Source organism: Protopterus annectens, chromosome 6.part0 (genome assembly GCF_019279795.1).
Source record: "Protopterus annectens isolate FY-2018-M chromosome 6.part0, PAN1.0, whole genome shotgun sequence".
In the NCBI taxonomy this organism is placed as follows: domain Eukaryota; kingdom Metazoa; phylum Chordata; order Ceratodontiformes; family Protopteridae; genus Protopterus; species Protopterus annectens.
Window position 1 is genome coordinate 415,308,002 of NC_056737.1, and position 13,816 is coordinate 415,321,817.

Below are 13,816 nucleotides of genomic sequence, written 5' to 3' on the forward strand. Positions count from 1 at the left end.
TATTAACTTTTTCTGACATCGGTGTGGAGCAAGAAAAAAGTTCCCCCAATGGGGTACTTAGCTTTTAATGAAGACTTTGGATCTGAAATTCGAACACGAAAATCTCAGGAGTCGGCCGACCAGTACTTGCGAACTGCTTATGCTTCGGGCACCATGCAAGAAAGACTGAAGAAAATGGCATTGGCTGCATCTTTTATACCCCTGGCGCACTGACCCTGGTGCACTGACGTCAGGGAAGAGGCGACAGCAACCGACGCCTGACCTAGACTTTGGAATTCAGGCTGACTGAGGGTAGCCTGCCAGCAGGATAACCCAAGTATAATGACTGCAACAGTGAAACACGAAGAACATCAAGAAATAACCCTTTTAAGTCAAATGATGCCACACAGACAATGACTACTGGGTGTTCATCCCTAAGCTTTAACATGGCACTCTAGCTATACCTGTACAATTCATTTGACTTTCTGGTCACAAAGCAGCAAAAATATTTGGCCCCTGAGACCTACGACGACCTGGTGACATTTCACTGTAGTTGACTTGAGGGTACAAAGACAAGGATTCACTCCATTCAGCTAGATGCTAATAAAGGACATCACTGTCTAATGGACTGCAGCAGCAGCAGCTAGGAGCTTCTAATTTGTGATAATGGCATTCTTTGGCTTTATGACAGGATGATCCAAAGCTCCTCCTCTCTGATTCTCATTCAGCAATTCTAAGGGAAATGAATGGGGAGCCACAGGCTAATCTAATGAGGACTTCACAAGCCTCAAGCCTTCCCCAAACAAATGGCCATCTGGCAAGGGAGCTACAAGGAAAATAACAGTCAATATCTTTGTCCATGGCTAATGGGTCTTCAGACTCTTGAAAGAAGCCTGACTGGGAGTTTCTCATGCCCAGTGGTGCTGTGGGTAAACTTGTATATGTGCTCACACAAGTGTAACTGTAAATGAAAAGAGGGTGCAATTGGGGCATGTAAGATGCTGGAAAACATGGATAAGGTGCATGGCATCATTCCTACTGAGGGTGACAAGTAGGGGTGAGAGGCCTGGAGCTGGCATCAGGTCATACTCCATGTGGATGCAGTCATAATCCTGCTCCTTACCTTCCAATCAAATATTTTCTTGATGAGCTATTCTTGAAAGTCACAGAAGACAGTACCACAAACCAAGCCAAAAGACCTTTCTGATCCCAGGGGAAGAACCTGTGAGGGTAGCCTAGTTAGGAATGAAACTGCAGAACTAGCATCAGTGCAGGATTAATTATACCTTGGCCACTGGGTGGTTTTCAAGCTAGGGGGCCCACCCTCACACATTATTTGACCACCAATAAATGAACAAATTCTTCTGGCTTTACCTTCCTGATTTAAGTCCATTTTAATTGCTGTCATTATAATTCACCAACATCTGTACCCATCAGTTACTGTATATGCCTCAAACATCCAATTTAGATTAAAAATTACCATGGTAAAGTATTCCAACCTGCTTTACATAAATGCACACTAGTACTGCAAAACCAGACTACTGACTGTTTAACTTGATCATGATAGCAGGAAAGCAGGATCATCCACTCTCATCCACAGACAGCCCCAGGATTCAACAATTACAATCCCAATGTTGACTATGTACCTGAAGAGACTGTTTTAACTTGATCATGACAGTAAAGTCAGCTGTTTTCATCCACAGACAGTACCCAGTAATTATAGTCCAATTGATAACTATGGACACCTCAGATGTCAGATTGTGGTAAAAGTAAATAAAATAATACATACAGCCATGATTGCGTATTTCTGGTTTGTTTCACAGAGACACATAGTGGTCCAGGTATCAAACTTAATTCACACAAATGCACTGCACTAGTTCTGCAAAGCCACACTGTTTAAACTGACATGACAGCAAGACAATAAGTTACTTTCCTCCACAGATAACTCCAACCCGGATGTTAGTATAATGTTTAAGGTGTTTACCTTACAGACACAAGATGCATGGTATGCATGGTATGATTCTCACATGGAGTAACTGGCTAGGCTTAAAATGGCTCACAAAGGCAGTGAACCTAGTACTAACCTATGAACCCCAACCCCACCCAGCTCTTATCTCATTTGATCGTGACAAAAAATAATACTGTCCTTCCATCTTACAGCAAGAATTAGACACAAAATAATGAGGGACAATTTACCATTATCACAGAACAGGCTATAAATATTGCTAATATAAACTTAGAAAATTACTAGTATAAAAGTTGTTGCATTACAATGCATTTTCTGAAGAACATGAAGTCTGAAATTCAGATGTTACACTTTATTTATTTGCTGCAATCCTCAATGATTTGCCAGAAAACCATACATTTTATGAGGAGCCAACCAAAACTATGCAATTTCGGCACTGTGACACATACACCATATCCAACCCACCAAGCATTTCAATTTATTTCTCACAAATGAGTAGTAATCTCACAAAGCCAGATCGTTAACTGAGCAAACAACAAGGCAGTAAACTCCTTTTAAGCACAGACAGCTCCCATCCAACACAAGGCTCAAACTCAGGGACAGATTTCAAGAATTTCTGTTATATACTTAAAAAATTGCTAGAATAATTTTTGCACTGGAATACATTTTATGAAGGATATGAAGTCTAAATATAAAATATTTGTCATTACTTAGTTACTGCATCAGTACTCAATGATGTGCCGGAAAACTTCAAATTTTATGATGAACTCAAGAAAAATATCATGCACCTATCTCCCAACCTCAAGAATTCTGGATAAAGCCAATAATAGTGGCAACAAGAAGGCCCAAATTTGGGGACAGTTTTTAAATGTTACTGTAATTCATTCAAAGTTAAAAGAACAACAGTTTTTGCATCAATACAGACATTCCGAATGATGAAAAGTATGAATCTAATGTCTGGCATTATTTGCATACTGTAACCCTCAGTGATTTACCAGAAAATCAAATATCTTAAAAGCGCTTGGAGCAAAAGTATAATGCAAAATCAGGGACAGTTCAGTTTGGAGGTATTATGAGGCACTATCAGAACAGAGCGCTACAGTAACAGAAAAAAAGACCTTTCCTAATGTAGGACTACTATAGCTGCTAAACTCCTCATGCAGGGAAAGGCTATGGCTAGACTGTAACCCTCAGTGATTTACCAGAAAATCAAAAATCTTAAAAGCACTTGGAGCAAAAGTATAATGCTAATATTTTTAGTTTATTATTTGCGATAGTGTGTGATAAATCCTGATCTGTTATAATACTGTGCATTGCTTTTATCACATCAATCTTTCTGAGTATTTTTGTTGATCTTTTCCCTCTTCTACACTCTTCTAACAGTGACACTTTGCCTTAATTGCTTTATAGTTTTCTTTTTTCGATACTTCCATGATGGTATTCAGTTTCTTCCCTTCCTTTCCCTTACTAACCTGCGTTCTTGTAGTAGAACTATCTGTTTCATGTTTCTGTTATATCGCATGGATCTCTATGAACAGTCCTAATTACTGTGTTCATTTGTTTTATCAAACGTCTAACTTTTTGGGTTTATTGACCTACTGCAGTCTATTTCTTTCATTGATCGTAATATGTCTTATCTCTATTAAATCAAGCAACTCTTCTCTTAGCTCATTTTCTTCTAAACTGAGGGCATATTTTTTGTTCTCCATTTTCTGCGGGCATTCTATAGAAAGTTCTATATCATCTTCCTTTAGCGTTTTCTCTTCAATTTCATCCTGTCATCTGTTGCTCTGTCATATGGGAACTCACTAGCCTATCTCTCATCATTGACTGCGTCAGAGTTGCCACAGTTTCCTATTCCTTCCCTTGCTATCCAGCTTCAAGCGAATGTTACACTGGTTTCCTGTGGAAGGCTCCAAAATATCTTGATATGGCAACTGCCCAGTTGCTTCCTGTTCCACTAGTTTCTCCTTAATTTGGATGTCTATTTCTCTATCTTGCTGTGGTGCTTTCTGAGTGAGATTTTCTACACTGAATCCTTCACTTCGCACGTACTCCATAACCTCAGTTTCTATTTCTTTAACTTCTCCATTACTAATCTTCTTTTCTACTTTTCCTCTGTCGTCTTATTTTTTGTACTGTAAAGTTTTCATTGTCTGGATTCCTTTGCTTGTATTTCTCTTCAATATCTTTGATGCTGCTCTTTTTGTATTGATTAGTTTTGCTTTCTCCTTTGCATAAATATTATACCATATTAAATCTCTCTCTGTCCCATGTCCATATTTCTTCAGATGTCTCCTCATCTTCCTGTTTCTCGTTAGTTAGGGGACTCATTCCATCATGCTGTGATGTAACCTGTGTTAGACGTCTTCCAAATCCTTCACTTTACAGGCAGTCCATAACTTCAACTTCTATTTTTTAACTTCTTTACTAGTCTTCTTTTCTGCATTCCCCCGTGATATTTTTTTATTGTGAAATTGTCCATATCTGGATGCATTTGTATTTCTCTCTGAATACCTTTGAGGCTGCCTTTTTTTGTATTGATTAGTTTTGCTTTCTCCTTTGCATAAATATTACACCATATTAAATCTCTTTTTCTTTCCCACGTCCATATTTCTTCTTCAGATGTCTACTGCTCTTCCTGTTTCTCCTTACTTTGGGGTCTCATTCCATCATTCTGTGATGTAACCTGTGTTAGACCTTCTACACCAAATCTTTCACTTCACAGGCATTCCATAACTTCAACTTCTATTTTTTTTTTAATTCTACTTTATTAATCTTCTTTTCTACATCCCCTCTTTGTGATATTTTTTTATTGTGAAATTTTCCATATCTGGATGCCTTTGCCTGTATTTCTCTTCAAATATCTTTGGTGCTGCCTTTTTTATATTGATTAATTTGGCTTTTGACTTTGCATAAATATTGCACCCTATCAAATCTCTGTCTCTTTCCCATGTCCATATTTCTTTTTTATACTTTTTAAAAATCTCTAGGTTTTGTTCTTCATATTTTTGCACTTCCTCAGATGCTTTTTTTCCCAAACAGATCAAAGTTTTTTGGTCTATATAATGTTTTTCACAAATCTATTCGACTAATGAACGCAAATTTTTATTTGAAGCTTCTGAGAATTTCTCTTGTGGACGTATTTTTCTTTCCTCTAATTTCTCTATTAATCTTTTTGTATATCTTGTGTCTGGAAATTTTGGGTTTTTTGCATAATAATAACAATACGTAATTTCTTTCTTATTCTCAACAGTCCACTGTATCGTCTTTTTGGCTCTTCTTTGCCCTATCAGTGTTTGTGATTTTTGTGGACTACTTCCTTCTACAACAGGGGGGCATCCTCCTCCAGGGCCTGCATGGCTGCTGTTATTCTCCTTAAGGATCTGTATCTAAAATCTCACTCTCTCCTTATTTCTTGAATTTTTTTCCTTTTTCATCATCATCATCCTTTTCCACTTTGAATTATAGCTTTCTGCTTGTGTTATGTATTTGAGCCTTAACTGTGCAGGTCAAAATTTCTCTTCAAATCTAGTAATGCTAAACACTTTGTTCTGTCAGAAGGATCAACTTATCCCACTTGACTCTTGCTCTCTTCACCTCCAGGATAAATTCCTTCAACTATTTAATTATTTTCTACAACTTCTCCGTTGGATGATAAACATTTGCCTGACCTGTATATAAAACTAAAGGGACAAAGTACATTTTCACTGTTTGTTTCTTGCTATCCATATACAAGAGCTTCTAGTTTCTTATTTTTCATATTTTTTTTTGTTTAGTCTCTTCCCACTTATCCTTAGCTACCATAATAGAACCCTTTTTAATCCATACTACTACATACATCACTTTATCATGTCTCCATAAATATTGGCATTGCTATACCAGTTCATGTATGGGTGCATAGTTTCCAGCTCTACAGCCTTTGTTTTATCGTCAATAATTTCATACCCCAAAAAGAATTTTAAACTGTCTCAAAATGTTCCACAAGACTGAGATGTCTTCTGATTGGATTAGGTACAAAATAATTTTCTCTGCAAATAAAGCCAACTTTTCTTGATTACCATACCAATTATAACCTTGAATTTTTTAGGCCTTTATTTTGTCAATGGCTGTAAACATAAAACAAATAAAGGGGAAAGAAAACACCATTGCCAAGTTCCTCTGTTCAGACACAACTTGTCAGAAAGGAACCCTCCCATTTTAATTTTTGCCTCTGATCCCTCATTTATCCTCCGAATTAACCTTATTATTGTGGTGGATTTCATAAAAAAAAAATTCAAAAGGCCCATTTGTACCTCAGTCATTCCTAAGGCTTTCTGGGAGCTCCGGAATCTAAAGCCCTTCTGGGGGTTCTGTTTCAAAATGGGGCTGAGCAAAATTTTGTTGGTCTCTGGCCTAAGAGTAGGGAGACTCATCAGGAACTTGTGGCAATTCTATTCTTGTAGCTATGCCTTCCATTTGGAAGTTTACCAGTTTTTTTTTATTAGCCAGCAAAACAGACAATTCCAATTTTGACAACATGCAAAAGTACCATTATTAATGGTAAACACCCCAGCTAACTCTATGACTGTCAGCCTGTAAGCCAAAATCTTTCACTTTTCTCCTTCAGTGCCCAACATATGCCTTCCAGTCATTTGACTCCAAATTCTTGCCTACTGACTAACAGTGTGCCACCACCTGTTACTCATGACAACCTGTGTTCCTTTCTTGCTAACAACTTTTTTGTACCTGCATCAGCTTGTCTTGTTATACACTTCAAAATATATTTGTTTAGACTTAACACCTGCGTATCGCTCCTCCCATAATCCAACCTTTATTATCATCCCAGAGTAAGTTTGTGTTTTGTGGAGGTAAATCACGATTGGTTAAGTATTCCAAAATAAAATCTACAACCCTCTATAAGTACTATTGATCTGACAGGAAAACTGGGTTAAATCTCCACATCAAAGATGCCTACCAGCAGGCAGGACAAACAAATCTAATGAGACTGCTAAGCAGCTAGAGAGAAACTGATCTTTGGTAGAACTCCCCGGGTGAGAGCAACTACAGGGTAGAAGATGAGGAACAGGGTAATTCTACCGCTCATACAGTGTAATGGGCCAAAGGAGGTAGGTTTCCTTGCAAGATGACTGGTCTGCTCTACACATACCAGTGCAGTCTACAATATTTATACAGGCCCAGACATAATGTTCCATTCTAAAATAATCCATGTGAATTATCCATGCCTGGTGTTACAACACTTAAACCTGTCAGTTTGAAAAAATATGCCCTAGAATCACTTCCTTTTGGATGGCACAAACAAACTACAATTTCTCAGAGTGGACTGGGTTAGGGCCATAAAAGTTCCTCATAAAGAAAGTATATGATTCAGAGCCTAATCTGCCAATCAACTGTCTAGTGTGTTGGTTCAGTCTAATTGTTCTGCTAATTACAGTAAGAGTGACCCTTCTCTTGTGGTTGTTTAGCTGTGGAGAGTCAAATAAATCTACTAAGCTTTAATTTCAACAGCTTCTAATACCTTCTATTTAGTTTCCTTCAAGAAAATGACCTCTGACTTGCCCCAAGGTACTCCACCCAGGATTTTGATGTTGCTTTATTTTTAAATCAATTCAGAGCCTGAATTCATTCCAACATACTATTCTAATCCAAAGTACCTTGCCTAACTTCCCAAGTTCATATTCTGGAAGCCAATCAGACAACTCTGAAAGTAGAAACATAATACCAAGAATAAACTATAAACTTAAAAGATTTATCTGCAGCTGCACATACTGGAGTCTTCTGAGGATACCCCCTTGTTGTTACAGTTAAAGGATATAAGCCTCTCAACACACAAACAGGCTACCCATGAGACTACAGAATGAATATAAAAAAGTCACAATACGTTCATTGAGAATTCCCAGTTCTAACAATATTTTTCAATATTTCTATTCTAAACGAATAGGACTGCAGTGTGACATGCCAAACTAGGGCAGTGACTGTGCCCTCACTATGCATTATGGGTAAGTAGTAGTTTTTCAAGGAAATTAACATCACATTAACATGTCTGCCTCAATGACTTTCACGGTTAGGATAGAAATAAAATTAGTAATAAATAGTTACTGTGCTGCTGGTAAGTTTTGACTGACTAAAACTTCATGGGAAAATAAAAAATATATATATTAATTCAGTTTCTGCCCATAGTGGTCTTTTAATTCCACCCATCTACTCAGTTATCAGACTGTAAAGGATAAAGGATTAGAGCCTTCTACTTGTTCTAAGAGACTTACCAGGTGCACAGCACTGCATCTACTATAGATCACCAGGTCACTCATTTTTGCTGCTAGACAGGCTGTCAATCAATGTCTGTAATCCACAACGATGTGTTATTTATTACTTTGCAGGGTTCGCCTGTGAAATTGTGGCTCCAGCAAATTTGTTGACTTTTTATTTTTTTTTTCATCTGACTTTAATAGTGAAATTCTGCTATATGAATGTTTTTCATACCAGCCTACAATGAATGTATAAAGGATTGGAAGGCTTTTCAGCACTTCATCATAATGCGTCAAGGGTAGAAAATCTCAGATATGGACACCAGGTAATAGGATGAGTGACAGTTCTATTTATACAGACAAACCTTAACTGCAAGTGCTAGTCAAAAAACAGCACAGCGTGCACATTTCCCCTGGAGCTCCTAACCCAGCCTGCAATGTTAATCAATTGTTAGCCCACCCCTAGAGGCCACATGTATTCACAATGGCTTTTAATTATAAGCAGATAGTGAACTGCATTAAATTACAATGCAACTTTATTATACTTACTTAGTGAGTGCAGTTTGCATTGTATTTTTATATTGCATGCTTTAATTATATTCCCTAGATATTTTTAAGGTAACATACATGTCCCAACACAATCAGAAATGACGGTATGCCATCATTATCACACAAGCAGAAACCTTTGCAACCACCACATCACCTTAGTAGGAAGTATCAGAAATGTGTTCTTGACAACTAATGAGTTAACAGACACTTCATGGAAAACCTATTATGTCCACAAAAAAGAATTGATGCTATGGTACTGGAAACATGCCTCCTTGTAAAAAGCTTTGTTCAAAAATATTTTAAGTAAAACAATTCAGAACTGATAATGTGATAAGGGAAACACACCTCCACATAAAATGTTTTGTTTAACACTATTTTAATTAATAAAATTCAAACTGGATGGAAGACTTTGAGATGTCAAGATGTCTGAAGCACTTTATAGCCAGCGACTGTATGTAAAATTTACAACAGAAAACAGCCCCCAGGGTTCAACTCCAGACCCACCAGTTTAATGTCTCTGCAGTTAACAGTAGCTACTAGTTAAAAAAGTCAGATTATTACTGCAAACATTGTAATGCCTCAAGGCATGTATGTGGTCAAAGTGTGGACAGTAGAAAAGAATATATTATATAGCATGCTGCTTCCACAATGACATCATAATGTAAAAATGGAAATTATTCTATTTACTATATCATATATAATATGCACATACGTGATTATAGTCTGAAATATCAAACACTCATATGAGCAAACAGTTTTTCAGGCTGTAAATAACAGCAAATGCACATATTAGCCATTGTTGTTGTCAAAGGAGTTTTTCTCACCGGCATTTTGTGTGGGATTGTGGTGCAGCAGGGTAAGGAATATGCCCTTACCCCACTGTTGCGTGATCTTGGAGTTGGTATATATAATTAGCTGGAGGTGTGGGGGGTGCTGGAGGATTTGCACCAACCCCTTGCCTGAAAAAAAAAACACTTTAAGGAAAAAAGGATTTCGACTTTGGCTAGTTATCAGTATGTGGACACCAGATAACACTGTCTAATAACTTTCCAGACTCAGACTGCAAATCACAGCTTGCTTCATGTTCTTTTGATGGTTGGTATTGTGAATGTTCAATGTTTTATGACAGACTCATAGACACAGACACATACACTCAAACACCAGTTTCAAAATAAGAAAAGTGGCAACCAGTATTTGTGACTTTCCTTGTTTTACACGTACTGCAGTGTCTCTTTAAGAATGATGGAGGACCAGGTGCAGCTGTCTGGCTAAATTAACACGCTGTAGCTTTGGAGTTCAGGGAAGATCCTTGGCAGGTGTTCACTGGCATCTGTGGTTGTCAAGGACAGAAGAGAGGTAAGGACCTGCAGGTGTGTTGAGAGCATAGTGCATTACACCCCTGCTGCGTTCGTGCTGCATTTTCTTCTAATACTTTTAAAAATGAACCTGACCTGAAAACAAATATTATGGAACACTGTGAAATGCCCTATTGCCAAGTTATTTTTTTTAACTTGCCTAATGTGGAAAAGTTTGGAAGTGTTTATTTAGTAGGAAAGCTTTTTATCAGATGCAGAAATGAAAAAGCTGGGGGTCAGATTGTCCAGTCATTCATACAGCAATAAGCAAGCCTTTTATCCTTTCTCAGTTTCTAATTAAATTTAATGGTATTTCAGTCTAGCTCATTCTGGAAGACTGGCAATGATGTTCTGACAACTCACATTCCTCTACTTTTTCTAAATTTTTTTTTTTTTAATTTCTAGATTCTGTGTCTTTTCCTGTACTTGCTGTGTATTGCCATACAAGTTTTCAGATGTATTTATTTTTAAGGAATGCGTCTGGACTGACAAATCAGCTTCCAGTGGGCAAAGACAGCAGGAGGTTTATCCTGTACATGTCACTTAAGAGTGCAAAGTCATAATGTGGAAGCTAAAGTTGGCCTGGCAAAGCTTCTACTATGACCTACTGAATGTATGAACAGCCTTAGTGAAAACGCAAAAAAATAAAAATAAAAAATAAACAACTGACATTGACACAGAATATCTGAACTGGCTCTAGCAAGGTAAACTAAAAAATGCTTGATTGAAGGAAATCGCATTATAGTGTGCTGCCATACAGTATATGTGCAAGTGGCTAGTTACCAAGGATTTTGAATCAGCTTTTAATTACATTTGAAATCTCCACACTGTTCAGTTCCTATTATTAAACATTGAGAATGCCTGTGTTTATTGAGCAACAATTCTGTTTTTTACATTAATGATATCGGTAAGAGCTGCTGAAATCTATTTATCTAACAAGAATAATAATTACTGAAATACCACAAACTCCACTGTAAGAAACATCCCCTGACAGAAACTAGTACTATTTACTTCAGGTTTAATATAATTCATATGTCTGTACCACCAGTATGTAAAATCACTAACGAAACATGGCTGATGCATTTGATGCTATATACTCACTGACCACTGTCAGCTGTATTATCAGCACTGTTTTACGGTCATGTTTTAATAACTACTCTAACATAAATAGTAATGGATCCATTAGGACAAGCATAAGGATTGCATCATCAGATAAGACTGTTTGGATTTGCTCACCACCTGGACATGGAGGGAACAGCTGCAGCAATTAATGCAGTATATTATCCTGACTTTGCAATAATGCCAGCAATGAAGTCTACTTTGTGGAAACAATTATGTAATGCACATGTGATATAATGCATGTACTCATTACATTCAAATGCAGTAACATAGTCAATTCTATGCTAAGTGTTTATAAGACAGCTGTATCCCACTTCCCCATTCCTTCTGGAAAAGCAACAAGACACTTCCTTTTTTCATTCTGGCTTAGGGATAAAAGGATTTAGACTTTGGCTAGTTATCAGTATGTAGACACCAAGTAACGTTTTCTAATAACTTTTCAGACTCAGATTGTAAACCACAGCTTGCTACATTAATTAAAACAATTGAAGCTAACGTGGTTTATGCACTATTACAGATGTGAAGCCCACAGTCTTGAAAATCATAATCTAGAGACTATAATATTGACAGAACAAAATGCTGAAAACCACAATATTGAAATCCTGGACTTCCCCCTACAAGACCCATGTTAGCACTTGCTTCTGGGTCCTCACTCATGCAAAACCAATGTTAGCGCTTGTTCCCACGATCACACTGGTTGGAGGATTTGGTATTCGAAATTTTTACACACTGTGGTCATCAAAATGTTGTTTCTTTCTTTATTATAGTCCTGGGTTGGGATTATGACTTTTAAACTTGTGTACTTCAAGATTATGACAGTAAATCTCTTCATATAAATTCTTAAATTGCTGCCGTTATGATCAGAGAAATGGGAGGGATTCACTAAGAATTGTTGTCTGCTGCATAGAACAAATCAGTTAGTAGTTTGCATCAATTTGTACACTACAATACTTTTGCAGTATGCAAAGTGGTTCATGAATATTGTGACGACCGTACCCTGGCCCAGCAATCAATGAGCCTCAATCTTCACCACTAACACTAGGGAGGTCATCTCCTAGAAGAGAAAAAAGGATAACTAATACACACAGTAAAGTACAATTTCCCTTAAGTGCACACAGAGATTACAGTCAGTCTGGGGCTGGTTGCTCCTTTGCTCACCAGGTCCCCAATAAGATTCCCCACTGGCACAGCTATAGGGTCCAGGTCTCAGCCTAGCTGGGCAACCTAAAACCTCCAGTACCCTCTCTGTCCAACCAGTGCTTCGTGGCCCTGCCAAGTAGCTGACACAACACTCATACACTTTGAGATAAGTATTTATACACCTTCACAGACACTCCTGGAAAAGGCTGACCCAGATTCTCCAGCTGTGCCCCTTTACCCAGACCATACGGTAGCAATCCCTGCCACCACACAGCTAATTATCAGCTACTAAAAAGCCCTTAAAAGGGTGTCCAATTATTACTGTGCAATATTATTATCCAATTGGTAATGTGACTATTCAGTCTTAAAGCTTATTGGAGTGGCTTATTAACAATAAACTCTATAAATATATAATGTACTCTAAAGCATACTTTATCTCTACATAAACCAGCCACAGGTAGAAGGTTTTTAAAAATACTTAATAATAAATAATTAAAACACAAGACAAAACTACTACACCATAGAGATATCTAAGAGTTCACAGATCAGACAGAAACTTAAAATAATACAGTAGGACAGGTCTGATTTCAAAGAAAAATACCTAATTAATATTTACTAGCTTTAACTATTCCTATAAGAAATCACAGTGCTAAAAACTTACATGTGCACTTAGGCAGAGTGCGGAGTTAGATGTCCAAAGTCAAAATGCTTTCAGTCTCTTGTGAGAAATAGTATTTAAACATTACTAACAAACATGTCTCTAAGGCCCTCCCAAATTACATAATTTTTGACACTTAGGTTTTCCCAGTATTCATACTTCATCATCTTAACACCTGGTCTGAGTTCTCAGGACACAAACTGCATCATTTAGCAATCTAACACCTGCTCAGAGCTTTACAACAATACAAGGCATTTCACATATACACTCTAGCAGAAACTAGAGCAATGAAGCATATTCCATATCTAAATTCTGGTCATAAACTTTAGCCTTAAAACAATGGGCATGAAACCTTCATCCAACCGCACTGGAGCCGAATTCTAACATGAAAGGGTCACAACGTGCTTCACTTGGCCAGTAGAGTGCAATGTTGTCACATATTTTGCAGTTCCAGATTTCACAGTGTTCTTTTCCACTCAAGAAAACATGCCAGTATTTTACATTTATTTACAAATGCCAGAATTATATATCAAATTCTATTTGACTAGGCTGGCAGCCTTCACCCATCTCTTCCCAATCGTCACAAACATTACATCACCAGCAGCATTTCAGAGGAGACTGGTGTAATGGATTAAGAAAGGAGATACAACATATTATTACACTATATTACAGACCTGCTTCACATTCTTCAAATGATGTATCACACAACTCTGTGTCCACATTCACACCATACTAATAAATACAAAAAACAGGCGGTTTAGTTCAGTAAGGGGCATCTGTCTTGGTTCATAGTGCAGTACCA